We start from the raw sequence: 15,230 nt of genomic DNA, 5'->3' as shown, positions 1-15,230 counted from the left end.
GTTATTCTACATTTTGTTCTAATAGCTTTACACTTTAAGTTTGTATACTTAAGTCTATGACCCACCCCAAAATAATCATTTTTTTTCATGTTTCCTGTTATTTCTATGTATATGGTGTTAAATGCATTAACCTCTTATGCAGAGTCCATGGTTTTTAATTCCATCTCTGTTATTTCAGCCATTGCACTTTTCACTTCTAGCACCTCCATTTTTTTATAGTTACCATTTCTTAGCTGAAATTCCCCATCTGTTCATGCACAATGTCCAACTTTTCCTTTAAGTTCTTGAACATTATTATAGCAGCTATGCTAACTCCAATATCTTGCCATCTGTTTTCAGGGACTGCTTGTCTTTTTGATTGGGTATCACATCTTCCTGCTTCTTATATATCATAATTATACATGATATACTGCAAGGAGTCTGGGTTATCTTTTCTTCCAGGTATTCTTAATTAATACCTATAATTCTTATAGGTATTAAGAATTATTCTGGCAGTTATTAAACTGTTGGCAGATCCTTTTGATTCTGTCAGACTAGTTTTTATACTCTATGAGAATGGGTCTATTTGGTTTTATTCTTAGCTCTAAGGACATCACCCTCATTCTAGATTGTGATCCTTACTCCTCAGGTGTGGCTTTTCTATATTCTCCCCTGAATTTCTGGGCTATTCAACAAGACCCTTCCACTCTAGTAAGGCCAGAACTCCAACATCTCAGAGCATTTTATGACCTTTGATATCTCTGTTAAGCATTCAGCCCTGTAGAAGCCACCTTCAGGGTCCTATAGAGTTCTGCTCTGTGCATGTGCAGCACACAGTCCTTGGCCAATAATATACAGGGAACTCCCATGAGTCCTACTTCTGCATTCTGCACAGTTGCCTTCTCCCTAGTACCCTGATCATCTCATTTTAGCAACTTCAGCAACTCTGAATATCAAACTCAAATGAACGCCTTAGCTAAATGAAAACAATGACCTCTGCTCTGGTCTCTCCTCCCTATCTGGATATCAGTAAATCTTGTGTATTTCCCTTATTCTGAGGCTCATACCTATACTATTTTCCAATGCCTAAAATCAGTTGCCATATAACTTAGTCCAGCTTCATGTGTTACTTACTGAGGTATGGTAAACTGTGCTGTTATTCTATCATGGTTGAGAAAATAAGTTGATATGCAATCTTAACATTAAATTAGTAGACAGTAGAGCAACTATAGATGGTTATTTCAATTGATGAACTTAGAATACTGTTCAAGTGAAATCCTAATCAAGGTAACCAACATGAAGAAAGGGTCAAGAGAATTTTATAAAACATCTCTAAGCCAAAGACGACAATAGTCAGGATTAACCATGTTGCTAATAATCTCTAAACTACATTTAGAAGATGTGTGTAACGTATCTGTATTATCCTAATAAAGAAAAGTGTCTTCTATAGCAGGTGATTCACTGCCTGTGTCAGAGAGCTTTGGAGTCTTCATTCTTCACACACAGTGTCATTTTTTTTTTCATAATATATAAAAGGAAGAGCTATTAGAAAAACTTATGTCATAAGCATTAAGTTTATGGATATATGCTTGAATTAACAACATATTTGGCCAAGATTCAAAATGACTTCATGTTTTCTGAGACCCAATTCAGTTACAACCTGAGGTCAAGCAAAGAAATTAGGTCTAAAAGCTGACATAAAAATAGATTTTCTCTCCATACTCTTTTAGGTACACATTAATAATGTTTGGAGTGCCTTCCTCTTCAATCCAGACCCTCTTCCCCAGTGAAATGATCTCCTCTGAGGGCTTCTGTTAATTCACTAAAAATGCCCACATAAACATTCCAAAGTCAAACCTCTCCCCAACTTTAAATATTCACCCATCTATCCACCTTGAAATCAACACTTCCAAAACGGAATCTCTTCTTTTCTCACAAAAATTACACCTTCTCATAAATGTCCATTCTGGCTGTTCTATGCACCTAGCCACTTAGAAGTAGACTTGTATCTCTCCTGCCATTAACACTTTCATCTGTCCAATCTATCACTAAGGCCCTAATAGTTCCTGCCCTTAATTATACTTAGTGTCATCCCCTTATATCCATTACTGCTCTAGTGCTAGCTTTTCTCATTATTCACTTGACCCATTTCCACAGCCTTCAAATTGGTTTCCCCTCCAATCTATCCACAACATAAGCCCCGTGTGACCAACTTGACCACACCTTTCCCATCTTAAAATCCACCAAATACCCTCCCAAATCACCATGATAACGTTTACACTGCTTTTGCTGCATCCCATCTCTCCTGCCTTAACTTCAATGTCTCCTCCTTGATATTTACACCAAACTGATAGAAGGTGAACAAATGATACTGCTTCAAGATCTCAACGCTTTGCACAAGGCAGACCATCTGCCTAAGACTAAATTCCTACTCCTCTTTGGGACTAAGATCAAACATTGCCTCCTCTGAGCTCCTGAGGTAGAGCAACCTGATTCCTTGAGCCTCTATTATGTCATAACTCATTTCTTATATTACACTACCTCTGAAATGACCTGTTGGTTCCCTACTAGGTTGTAAATGCCTTATGGAAATGAAGTGTAACAAATATGTCTTTATTCATCCATAATCTAGTACAATGCTTTATCCAAAACATACCTCCAATAAACACCGGGTGACAGATGAGTTACAGAAAAAAATGTCCACTTCAATTAAAGTACAGAGGGAATGCCCCAACTGCAATAAATATCAGTTCTGAAGTGTGGAGTGTTGCCCTGTGGCTGTGATGGAGGCTACTGAAAGCAACATCAGTATGACAACTGGCTCTTTAAAATATAGAAAAAGTGTCTAATTATTTTGATGACCAGTCACTATCTGTATTTTATTTCTTCCTTTGAAATATGAATGGACATGTTTTCAAATTTATGTGATCCTTAGCTCATCGTATATATGGTCTAGTGTGTGTGTGTATAGTATATAAAATACAGTTGACCCTTGAATGACACAAATTTGAACCACATGGGTCCACTGATACATAAGCTTTTTCAGTAAATATACTGGAAAGGTTTTTGTATATTTGCAACAATATGAAAAAACTCTTTGAAGATTTGCAACAGTTTGATAGGAAAGCAACTCACAAACAAACCACATAGCTTAGAAATACAAAAAAAAACAGGTATTATAAGAACATAAAATGATATGCAAAATATGTGTTAATTGATGGTCTATGTAATCGGTAAGGATTCTGATCAACAGTAGGCCATTAGTAGTTAAGTTTTGGGGGAATCAAAAGTTATAGGTGGTTTTTCAATTGTGGGGGGAGTTCAGTGCCTGTAACCCCCATGCTATTCAGGAGTCCAATGTGTGTGTGGACAACTACATAACTATATATATATGAATATATATATGAATCATATACAAATCAGTATACATTTTTTTTTAACCCAGAGACAAAAGGTGTTAATTTTTTTTCTCTTATTTTGTGATGATCCTTTGGCAAGTAATTTTAAAATTTTCAGTAATTATTTTTTTAAATATTTGAATTGGCAACCTAAGAGCATGGATCCACCCAAATGAGTGTGTTTAGCAAATCTGGACCTTTTAAATCATTATCCATTTCTTGCCTCATGCTTCTCTCTCAATCCTATACTTGCTTGAGGAAGGAAAAAGTCAGAGAAGGTACTGTCCTAGTAGACTCCCCACTATAGTCTGTTCATGGAGATCTAGTACTAGGGGCTACATGAAGAGCTTAGGATGGGTCCATACATTTAGGACAGGCGCCATTTCAAAGCCTGTGGTAGATCTTCAGTTAATATTTGAAAGGCTAATCATGCTAGTGATATCAATTTTAGTTATTCTTTAATGAGTATGTATACTATATATAAAGCAGTGTGTTGATTGTTGTGTGTTTATAGTTCTCATTTAGTTTCAGGATAAACCTATGAGGTATGTGTTATTGCTTCTTTATACAGAAGAGGCAACCCAGAGGTGGAGAGGAAAAAAAAGCACAGCACAACTCCAGAAAAAAGGCCTAGGCTCTACTCCTGCCTCTGACACTAGCTTTCTATTCAGAGAATAAGACTAGACCATCTCTAAAGCTCCTTCCAGCTTTAACATTGCCGGATTTGAATCAAAATGGTATTAGAATCATTTGTAAGAGAAACAGAGGTCGTGCTTCATAATAAAATCTCTATTAAAAATGCATTTTTTTAGTGTAGTAAACCTTCTCAGAGGAAATGAGGAGGATTAAATCAAAGCAGTCGAATGTAACTAGAAGTATGTAGACTATGCCCTTGTCAGAGGCGGTGTTTAACTAAGACAAGGTAGCAATTGCTACGGAGCCTTTTATTTTTCAGTATTATTGGAATGAGAAGCAATAATAATTTCTAATATTAAAGTTATCATTCTTTTCTACAATTTAATTTAGAAAATATAATAAAATCGCAACACTATTTCTGAAACACATTGTAAAAAATACTTCCAGATAGATGAACATTCATTAAGTTATTTGATGATCATTTGCAAAGGTGGAGCAGGGTGTAGGAGGAAAAAAGAGAAGAGCAATGGTTATTTGCAAACAATCTAGATTTGGTGGATTTTTTTTTTTTAATTCAAAATGTTTATCAAACAGGTAAGTGAAAGGTACGATTCTTTAACTATTCCATTAATACTCTACTTTCTTTTCACAATGGGATCCTCATGATTATGTAAAAACTGTCAAGGCCCTGCAAGTGATAATTCCTTTATTTTTATACCATCGGCCCTTTGAGCTTATGAGTTGTCAAGAGAGAACATGACATGATCACTGCCTGGTGGAGGTTCCAGAATGGCTTAAGTGCTTCATCTAACTTTTTCTGAATGTATCAGAGGTGTTAGTAGAGCTGCCAGTGCTTAAGACCTGAAAATGCTCTTTCCAGCTCAGCAAGACTGGGAATTGCTAAATATTTTACTTCCTTCTCCGAAAAGTAAAAAAAAAAAAAAGAAGAGATCTATTAAACTTTACTTAAACCAATCCTTCAAACTTACCTAAGCAGAGACTACCACCCCTTCACCACCACCATTTTCTTTCTCTCAGAAATACTTAACCCTATAAAACATTAGTGGGGGATTAATCTAGGATTGTGGCACATCCATAACTTAGCTATTTGGAACATTATGTCAAATGATAGACTTAATGTCATGAGTCCCTTTGCTTATCTCCATCTTTTTATTTATTTATTTATTTTTATAAATTTATATTTTATTGGTGTTCAATTTGCCAACATATAGAATAACACCCAGTGCTCATCCCATCAAGTGCCCACCTCAGTGCCCGTCGCCCAATCTCCATCTTATTTAATTGTTCACTTCTCCTCTTTGTCTCCTTTCTTTCCTCCACCTCCAACACATGCTCACACTTGGATTCTAAATTGTTGGTCCAAGACCAAGAGAGTCATGAGGACAAATTCTGGTCCATCTTCTTCAATGAACAAAGCTATTGACTTCCTGACAGCAAAATTATATGAAATTAGTGACATCTACTTCAATATGCATTAACCTCTTTTTAATAAGCTGCCTCTTTTATCTTCAGTACTCAATATGTTTTAGGATGTCTGTCTTCCTTATCTGGGACTCCTACTTACCTACAGACTTAAAAAATGTTTGGTGGCTGATATGATCAGTGCACTTCTTCTGAAATTAAAGTTTCTTTTGATATTGAGTTCAGTACATTTAAAGTAGAAATCAAATGACTTAGGCTGGTGACAAAGATTTAAGTCAATAGTGAGGAATTTAATTTGCTGGTGCTGGGTTTCACAATCAAATAGAGAGGATCTATCAAATCAAAATTTCAAGTGTTTCCAAAATTTTATTAAGTTAATTTATTCAACAAATACTAAATACCTTTTATGTGCCAGACACAGCTTTGGGTGCTGGAGATACTACTAATATGACCTGTCTATACCCTGTCCTTGCCTTCAAGAGGTTTTAGTCTAGCAAGAAGAGAAATATTCCTTTTATAATTAAGTTTATAGTGCTCTGATTACAATCATGATCATTGCCACGAGGGAGATAATTAAGACAACCTAACATAGTCTATAGGTGGGGACAATGTGTAAGGATGGAATCAGAGCAGGATGACCTGAGAAAGTGACATTTAAGCTAAGACCCAAAGAATAAGGAGGACTGGATAAATTTCCAGATAGCACTAAATGGAAAGAAGTGTGTCATATTTGAGGAGAAAGAAGGCCAGTGTGTTTGCAGTACAGAGAACAAGGCAGAATGTTGTGGGAGTCATCAAAGAATAAACAGGCCACCATCATAGGAGTTCAGAGGCAAATCTCTTTTTAGGATTATTACATGTGGTTTTTAAAAAAGTAATGGTTTTCTTTCTTCTTGGTATGTATGCAATACTGGAATATGCTCATGAATCCCAGTTATTTTCTCATATGTAAAACATAATTAAAATCTGACCCTGCCTGATATTTAAAACAAAAGAATTTACCCAATAAATAGGTCAATTTTAAACCTTTAGTAACTTAACAAAGGGACAACTCAGCTTAATTATAAATAATTTTTATCTAATCATTTAAAAACACCTATTAAAAATGTGTGCTGAGCAACAAAGTCTAGATTTCGTTTTTGGAAATGAAAATAATCTAATTCTTCAGGAATGCTCAATTACTTGGGCTTCCACTGATTCAAAATTAACTTCTTCACCTGTTAATCCAATTCTGTAAGGTTTACTCAGTTTTACTCTGAACTAGACTCAAAGTGCTCAATTTAGTGATAGCACATCTTTTACAAAAAACCATGACCAAAAAACAAAACAAAAAAAAAAAAAAAAAACCATGACCAGGGCAGCCCGGGTGGCTCAGCGGTTTAGTGCCGCCTTCAGCCCAGGGTGTATGTAATCCTGGAGACCCGGGATCGAGTTCTACGTCAGGCTCCCTGCATGGAGCCTGCTTCTCCCTCTGCCTGGGTCTCTGCCTCTCTCTCTCTCTCTCTCTCTCTCTGTGTCTCTCATGAATAAATAAATAAAATCTTAAAAAAAGAAAAAACCATGACCATGTGAGTTATAATAACAGTTTGGAGACTGAAAGATATGGTCATCGGGGTCTTCTATCCTAGCTTTCTTACTTCCGGCGTGCTAAGCAAATGAAAAACTCAGACAAACTCACACACTAGATTTTTTACAACACAGTCTCTTGGGCAAAGTAATCACACTTACATAAAAGGAATTCCAGCATGGAACTAAAGACTATTCATATTTAAGTAACAACTTGATTCCAAAACCTGCAGAGCTCAAACCAAATAGCAAAATCAATTTTCCTATAAGCATTAAGATTTTTTTTTTTTTTTTTTAATATTGGGATGTGTGTTGTGTGGCACTGTCTTTTTGAAAAAAGGATGTTGAGGAGAAGAGACTGTTACTTGCTGAATCAGCTCTTACAGTTTCTTTGTTGTCCAGTAGCCAAATAACAGGATATGGGGGGTGGGGGGAATGGGGGGGAAATCAAGAACAGGACAAGTTAATGCATGTAATGAAGAGCTGAGAGCTTAGTTAGAGCTTGTAAGGCTTTTGGGATTCTGGAAGAAGCAAGGAGACTTTAAGAGTAGCAGTGGTGTATGGTAGTAAAACAAAGGAGAGACAGAGGGTAAATGATTTCATTTCTATTATAAAAGAATTCTCCCTTTGTTCTTTTTGAAGAAAAAAATTAAAGATTTTTTAATGTTTTTTCATTATTTTGGATGTCAGATTTATTTGTCTTTAAACATAACTCCATCCTTAAGTAGATGGACTTGCATTTTGTATGTTTGCAGTAAGATTGAGTAGTGATACTATCATATCACTTAAAACAGACATGCATGGAATAGGAGTAATACCATCCTGCAAACACAACAGCTCAAGTTTAATCCAGGTTATTTCCATATACTGGAGCATCCCTCTGCCAGGACTTTTTTCCCCTTTTCCTAAGTTTTCATAGAGTCACTGCCTGCTCAGGTATTATATCTAAGCTTAAAAATCTGTTCTGCGGAGGGATCCTCCCAGAACCTATAGCCATAATGCTGTCCAACATAACTCTCCACAGTAATGGAAGTGTTTCAGATCTGTTATTGTCCAACAGGGTCGCCTTATGTGACCACTGAGTATTTGAAATGTGACGGTATGACTGAAGGAGGGAACTTCAAATTTTATTTTATTTTAATTTAATTAAATAAAGTAAAATTTTGTTTTGAAATAAAAAATATAAATTGGAAATAGCCATATGTGGCTAGTGGTTACCATACAAAATCACAGCAGGACAAAGTCTCCAGTCTTGTGCTTCATTAGTATTGGGTCTCCTTTGCAGCACTTGGTGGCATTTGCAGTTAGATAGTGTTTATGATCATTTGTCTAATGACCATCTTCTCCACTAAACTATCAAAACTGCCTTGATCCCACTATGATAGTTCATGCCTGAAACACACTGGCAACTCAAAGAGCTGTTGACTGAGTGACTTACTTTTTAAATAAAACCTTTCATTATTTTAATCATATAATATCAGATGTTAATCTGTTGGATATGTGAGTACCAAAGGTTGATGTAAGAAACTTGGAATACTAGCTGTTTACAAGGTGAGAACTTTCTGATAAAGTCCATAAAGTGGTACCAAAAATTATCAAAAACTGTGGGAAATGTGTTTGCTTCAGATTTTTCCTAAACACACACATACACACAAGACACACACACACAAACACAGCTGCCTTCAGAAAAGTCTTCTATTTTGCTCTAAAATCTGTTCTGGCTGTGAAAACGATGGCACTCCTCTGCAAAAGAAAAAAATTCAATGCAAAACAAATTCACAACTTAGCTCAGGATGTCGGATAAAGTTGACTCCAAGAAGCTGTCCTCCCTAGTTTAAATGAACACTTTATCTTTAGTCATGGTAGCTAATTTTCTTAAATCGTTTGAAATATGTTAACTTCTCCAGACACAAATGCTCAATAGTTATTCTTTGTCAATGCTGAAAATGAAAGAAAATTATATTAGCATAATACAGTAAATGCAGATATTTTAAATATGGAGACCATTATTCTAAAATCCATCGTATCAACCCACAAAATCTCAGTATAAAGAGTGATGGAAAAGCATGCAGCTATGATTTGTGTCAGTGTTCTTCTTCCAGTGTGTACCTACATTTTCAGAAGGCCTACAAGGGAAAGGTTACAACCAAGACCATCAGGGCACCTGTGGCACTTTCACATCTCTGCTCAAAATAGGTATAGACATTTAAATTAATCATTTGGAGGTTGAAATACTAAGAAATTTCTGCCAAGTCCTATTATCATTGAGCAATAATTTAAGCAGGGAAGTTATTTGTCAAAAAGCACAGAACACCCTACACAGATTTAACATGTCAAACTAAAATGATCAAATTATTTTACTATTAAGGTAATTTCAAGATGGGTATGACATTTGGCTTTTTTGTCTTCTAAAAAATGAAAAATATCTTTGGATATCTTCAGCAATGTCTGACCTTCAGAGTCACTGACTATGCAAGTAATGTGGAGATCATGGTCATTGTTATAAGAATCTGAACCTCAAAGCCCAGACCGGGAAGTTCATTTCATTATCACAAAAATAACTTGAAGGTAGATTCAGCATAGATTCATAAAAATAAAGCACCAACAGGAAGGAGAATATTACATATTGAAAGCACTACAAATCAAGTAAGTGCTATATATCCCCAATCCTTGGAGAATTGCAAATGTGCCCTGGCTAAAACTGGTCTTGCAGAGTTTGACTTTTGTCTGGTTCTACAATGACATAGAATCCATTTAATCCCACAGCAGTGAAAATGAGAGCATGCTTTGGCTATAGGGTGAACTGTTAAAGGTTAATTGAGTTTTAGATACTTACCCCTAATTGTTTAAGATTTTATCCTAATATCAATTTCTACATTAATGCACAGGCTCCCTAAGACCATAGGGAATATATTTCATTTTAAAATTAAATGTGTCCTTCTGCTCAAAAAGAAAAGCATTTTTCCCAGATAATTCTTACAATCAGAATCCAACTTCCTAGATGAAATAGGTCAAATTAATCAAAATTCCTCTAAAATGTCACTTTAAGTAAATGAATAACTAAAAGAGTTACCTAGTTAATTCAAACACTGTGGATATCAATGTAGAAAATTTGGGACACTAATTAAATATGAAAATACAGAACATGTCATTTATCTCAGGGAACTGTATTTTCATAACACTAACACTTCAACTTAAATTAATGTCAACACTTCAACTATTTTCCTTCCATAACTAGAAAACTGAGTACTGCTGGTTGGACAAGAGTTAGATTAACATGCTATTTATTCTAGCATTCAGAGCAGCTCATCAATAAAAAAAGAATTACCATAAGTATTTTTAAGTTACTAGAGCATGATTATGTATAATTGGACAATATCTTTAAAGATACGCCTATTTGTTGTCACAATAAACCATCTGGTAAGCTTCAGAGAGCCATTTTTGAGAGGTAGAGAATGGGCCCAGCTTTCAGAACACCTGGTTGAGGAAACTCTTAATTTACAAAACAAATGAAATTAAAGGAGATTGATTTGTATTGCAAAAGAATCCCCAGTATGGGGAAAAGAAACACCTACCCCTCAAATCCCTTTACCAATAGCATTTCTAGGCCTTTGTGTATTTGGATTTACAATACTCTATCTTATTTAATGTATAACCTTTAAGATACACAACAGCAGCAGCATCAATAACAGTACCTATAATTTATGAAGCAATTTTTGTGGTCTACACATGATGCTGAATCTATGTATTTATTATCTTCTTATGTCTCATAGCACCCCTAAGAGTTCAGTTCTCTTCTTTTCATTTTTTAGGGAGAATGCTGTGACTCAGGGTAACTTCTCAAGACTTTGCAACTTCCTTGGAAAAAGAGAATAAAAGGAAAAAAAAAATTTTTTTTTTTTTTTTTTTTTGGAAAAAATTTTTTTTTTAATTTTCAAAAGGCTTTTAGAGGAGTACTATGGAGAGATGTGCCTCGGTGGCTCAGTCATTAAGCGTCGAACTCTCGATTTTGGCTCAGGTCACGATCTCAGGGTCACAGAATGGAGCCCTGTATTGGGCTCCCTACTCAGCAGGGAGTCTGCTTGAGATTCTCTCTCCCACTCTCCTTCAGCCTCTCCCCCTGCTTGCTCACTCTCTCTCTTTTAAATAAATAAATCTTAAAAAAAAAAAAAAAAAAGAGGAGTGCTACTGTGACTATCTTCAAGGCTTCCATACATGTCAAAGCTTAATTCTCTTGCTATGTAAATATTTTCCACTTTTTCAGACACATTAGAAAAACAAGTCAAATGTCAGTTATTATCACTACCAGTATGGGCCTTTTGACCTGATAAGACAGATATGGATGGAGGTTTCTTAGGTAATTTTGTTCAGTGTGTGTTATCCACCACAGAACAGAGGACTGGCAATGTCTTGGTCCAAGCTTTATAAACTCCAAAGCATTTATAAGCTTGAGTCACTTCCCAGGGCCACCAGGCCAGCAAGTTGGCAATTGCCTATCAAAAGAGCCATCACACAGAATGGTTCCTGGTTTTTACTGTCATAACCAAGGATCTAGCATCTTCTGAAACTCCATGATTTATCATATAACAAAATAGTTCATGGAGAACACCTTGCTATTTCAGGTCATACATAAATGACTCTATACTACCCGACACTTTGGTCCCTGTGACTGGTCCCAAAAGTGGTTCTTCAGTTTAGCAGAGGTATGCTAAATGCTTAGCAGGTAATATGAAGGAAAAAAAAAATGGTATACACAGAACAACAAAAACCCAAGATCTATTCCAATGTATAGACATAATTTCACAGAATAGTTGAGAGCAGGTTTCAAGATATTTGTTTGCAGTGACTCCCCATCTCCAGTATCAGAGATATCTCTGTTTAACATTAGGCCTCTAGAAATCAGACTTCAACAATCATAACTCACTAGGATTGCTTACACATACGACCATTCTTTTGGCTCTGTCCAGGTGACTACACTAAGGATTTGAGGCTATGATAATTGTGGTAAGTGCCGTTACTGTCAGTATGGTCTATTTGGAAGAACCAGAGTGACCATAATCTCAGGTCCGAAATAGTACCTCAGTAAATGTTTCTCAAAGGCAAGAGCTGTGTTGTCCAACATCATACCTGGTAGCTACAGTGGTTATTGACATTTAATTAAGTAAATTTTTTTAATTTAATTAAATAATGAAATGCATATTTGCATTCCATAGTCAACTCACCATATTTCAAGTTTTCAATGGCCACATTTCATTAGCTACCATATGAGGCAGCACAAATACAGTTTGGCTCTGGCCTAGAGTAACAATTCCCAACTTGTAACCTTGACCAGGGTTTAAATCAAGACCAGCCTTTGGATTTGGGCTCATATACCAACACTGGTCAATTTGAACCAGCATCTTGGAAGAGTAAAAAAAAATGCAGCGTAATAGTGAAGTCTCTCTGGGACATAGAAATGAGGACTGGTAGCTCCATATGCCAAGTACACTTCCTAAGACCTTCGATTAGCATCAATATCAATAACCCACTGCCAAGTATCTAAAGCCAACAGGCACCACATCTTGGAAATAACCCATGTCTTCCATGTCTTTCAATATGCCATTTCAGAAAAGGCATGAGAGGAGTCACTCCCCCCAGGCACTCAGAGTTAAATAAGTCTTTGACATCTTCTCTGTTCACAATCTAGATCCTAGTCCCAAACAGACCAGTCTTATTAGTAAAGTCAGAAAATACAAATTGGTGATACAGATAATAGCAATGCAATTTTTAAAATGTCTATTTACCTTCATGAAAACCTTATCCTCTGAGTATCATTTCTTTCTCTCTCTCTCTTTTGTTAAGTAAACAATTGAGTCACTGTTAATGGCTTCAATCTAGAGTCCATACTCTTCCCTGATGGAACTCAATCTAATCAGAGATGTTCCCTTCACTTAGAAATCATTTTTGGATACTCTGACTCCAACAGGCCTTTGGTAAACCAAACAGAACTGTGTACAACATTTCAAATGCAGCATCTGGTCTAGTCTAAATTTCTAAATGACAGGCACATCAAGCAAGCACAACATGCATTTGGAATTAGGCAGAGAATGAAAAATCAGGCCTCTAGCTATCATTAGCAATCATCTTCCCTGGACTCTGCCTCTACTCCCTGCTACACCACCTTTACCTTCCACAGACCTCTTGCTGATGTCATGATTAGCTTGTCAAATCAAATTCAGCAGTGCACAGGCATCTATAGTGACATTTCTCATTTTGCATTTTCATTCACTAGGAAGAAATGGACTCTACTTAGTAGGTAGATTATCCATTATCTACTGCAATTCTAAACCATTTGAGTTGCATTACTAAAATGAACTGGCACTGAAAACAGAGGAATAAGAATGCATACTGATAGAAAAGTAAGTAGGAACAAGGGATCTCTTTTTGTGCTTACTTTCCAGTAAATTTCCTAGAGCTTCAACAAGGACAAAGTGATGCAGTTTACTTCGGCTACAACCACTGAGTGAGATTTCAGCCTTTAACAATCTTAATGACCTGCCAGTCATGGCTATGATTGATAATAAAAGAGAAAGCACTGAAAATTCGAATTAGCTATTCATGTCCCTCATCCCTAAAGCAGTGTTTCTCCACCCAAGGACAATCTTGCCCCTCTCCCATACCTTGGGGTATTTGGTAATGTCTCTTATTACTTTCAGTTTTCACAATTGGGGGTGAAGATGCTACTGGCATCTAATGGAATCAGGTTAGAGATGATCTAAACGTCCTACAATACACAGGGCAGTCCCCTCACAACAAAGAATTATCTAGCCCCAAATGTCGGTAATTCTGACTTTAAAAATCATAACCTAAAGCTATGTATGATCACTACCACTTACTTGATTATTCAAAGACTTACAATCTGCATGGATATGAGCTGCTTAAAATATAATAATAATAATAATAATAATAATAATAATAATAATAAAATGTCTTCTGTCCATTCACAGAATTCAAGCTTAAACAAAGGCACAATTAATGTGTAGAGTGTGAAGAGGTACATCTATTAGTAAAAATAATATTATTCAACATAGGCTATTTTGTTATTTGTTCAATCCTTATTCATTTTATCTCCTGGACTAATAGAGTAATTTTCTTTTTAATCTACCTTCAGCATTTAAATATTGTTGGATCAAGTTCTCACTGTCAAAAAGACATTAATTATAAAAAAGTAGAATGTGACCATCTTTATAATGCTAAGTATTTTCTGGAAAACCCTTATGTCAAAATTGCCTAATAATTCTGAAGATAGTTTTTTTTCCTTTCAATTCTATAGGTACTATTATTTAATAATAACTTTCATACTTCTAAAAGATAGAATTTACAACAGAAATCATAGCACAAAGTGGAATTAAGTGGCATTAAGTTGTTCCTTATCTTTGAGAAAGTTGAACTAAGGGTTTGGGATACGCAAGGGCATGGTAATGCATGTTTCTTTCCCATGTACTACAGAAAAGTAAAAGTAAACACACAGTAGTTAGCCTGTAATAGCTTATCAGTGTCCCTGTCTTGCTTTGTCACTTGATTACCATGTACTGCTCATTCATGGGCATACACATAGGCACACAGGATGAGAGTCAATATTTCTCAGTGTTGGGATCCCTGGGTGGCACAGCGGTTTGGCGCCTGCCTTTGGCCCAGGGCGCGATCCTGAAGACCCGGGATCGAATCCCACGTCGGGCTCCCTACATGGAGCCTGCTTCTCCCTCTGCCTGTGTCTCTGCCTCTCTCTCTCTATCATAAATAAAAATTTAAAAAATATATATATATTTCTCAGTGTTTTCTACAGGTAGATTATAAAACCTGAAAAAAATGCTGTGTCCACCTGTTATAACTATCTTTTCCTTTAGTCTTTGTTAACATTATTAATAAAAGAAAATGCCAAGTATCACGTCTTCAATTGCAAAAGAAAACACATGTACTTTAAAAGTAGGTCTCAAACCTTCTTAGCAATAGTTGAATACAATAATTTAAAGTACTACTGAGAAAATAAGTGATGGCATACAAATATTGTTACCTCCAACAACTCACTTTGCCTCTGAATTTTCAAGTCAATTATTTCATAAAAGACTTGCCTTGATTGAATAAATAGAAATGTTCCAAAATAGTTACTATCTGGCACAGAAGTTGTGGTGTATTTGACATGATATTTTTATCTTGAAAATATGAATT

At 35.8% G+C, this 15,230-nt stretch overlaps 1 protein-coding gene and 1 long non-coding RNA gene across 19 annotated transcripts in view; one reads left to right on the top strand and one right to left on the bottom strand.

Annotated features, from left to right (window-relative positions):
• The window catches only part of FHIT (fragile histidine triad diadenosine triphosphatase), a 1,386,045-nt gene that overhangs the window by 620,819 nt on the left and 749,996 nt on the right, over window positions 1-15,230 (bottom strand). The window lies entirely within an intron of this gene.
• The window catches only part of LOC140610065 (uncharacterized), a 63,851-nt gene that overhangs the window by 41,368 nt on the left and 7,253 nt on the right, over window positions 1-15,230 (top strand). The window contains exon 4 of one of the 2 annotated variants that reach the window (XR_012011844.1): window positions 10,835-11,154. The exons of the other annotated variant lie outside the window; for it this stretch is intronic. This is a non-coding gene — a long non-coding RNA (uncharacterized lncRNA). Of the gene's footprint in view, window positions 1-10,834; window positions 11,155-15,230 lie in introns of those variants that run through there. 2 annotated transcript variants of the gene reach the window in all.

Source organism: Canis lupus, chromosome 19 (genome assembly GCF_048164855.1).
Source record: "Canis lupus baileyi chromosome 19, mCanLup2.hap1, whole genome shotgun sequence".
NCBI classification, from domain to species: domain Eukaryota; kingdom Metazoa; phylum Chordata; class Mammalia; order Carnivora; family Canidae; genus Canis; species Canis lupus.
This window is presented reverse-complemented; position numbering and strand designations above follow the sequence as displayed.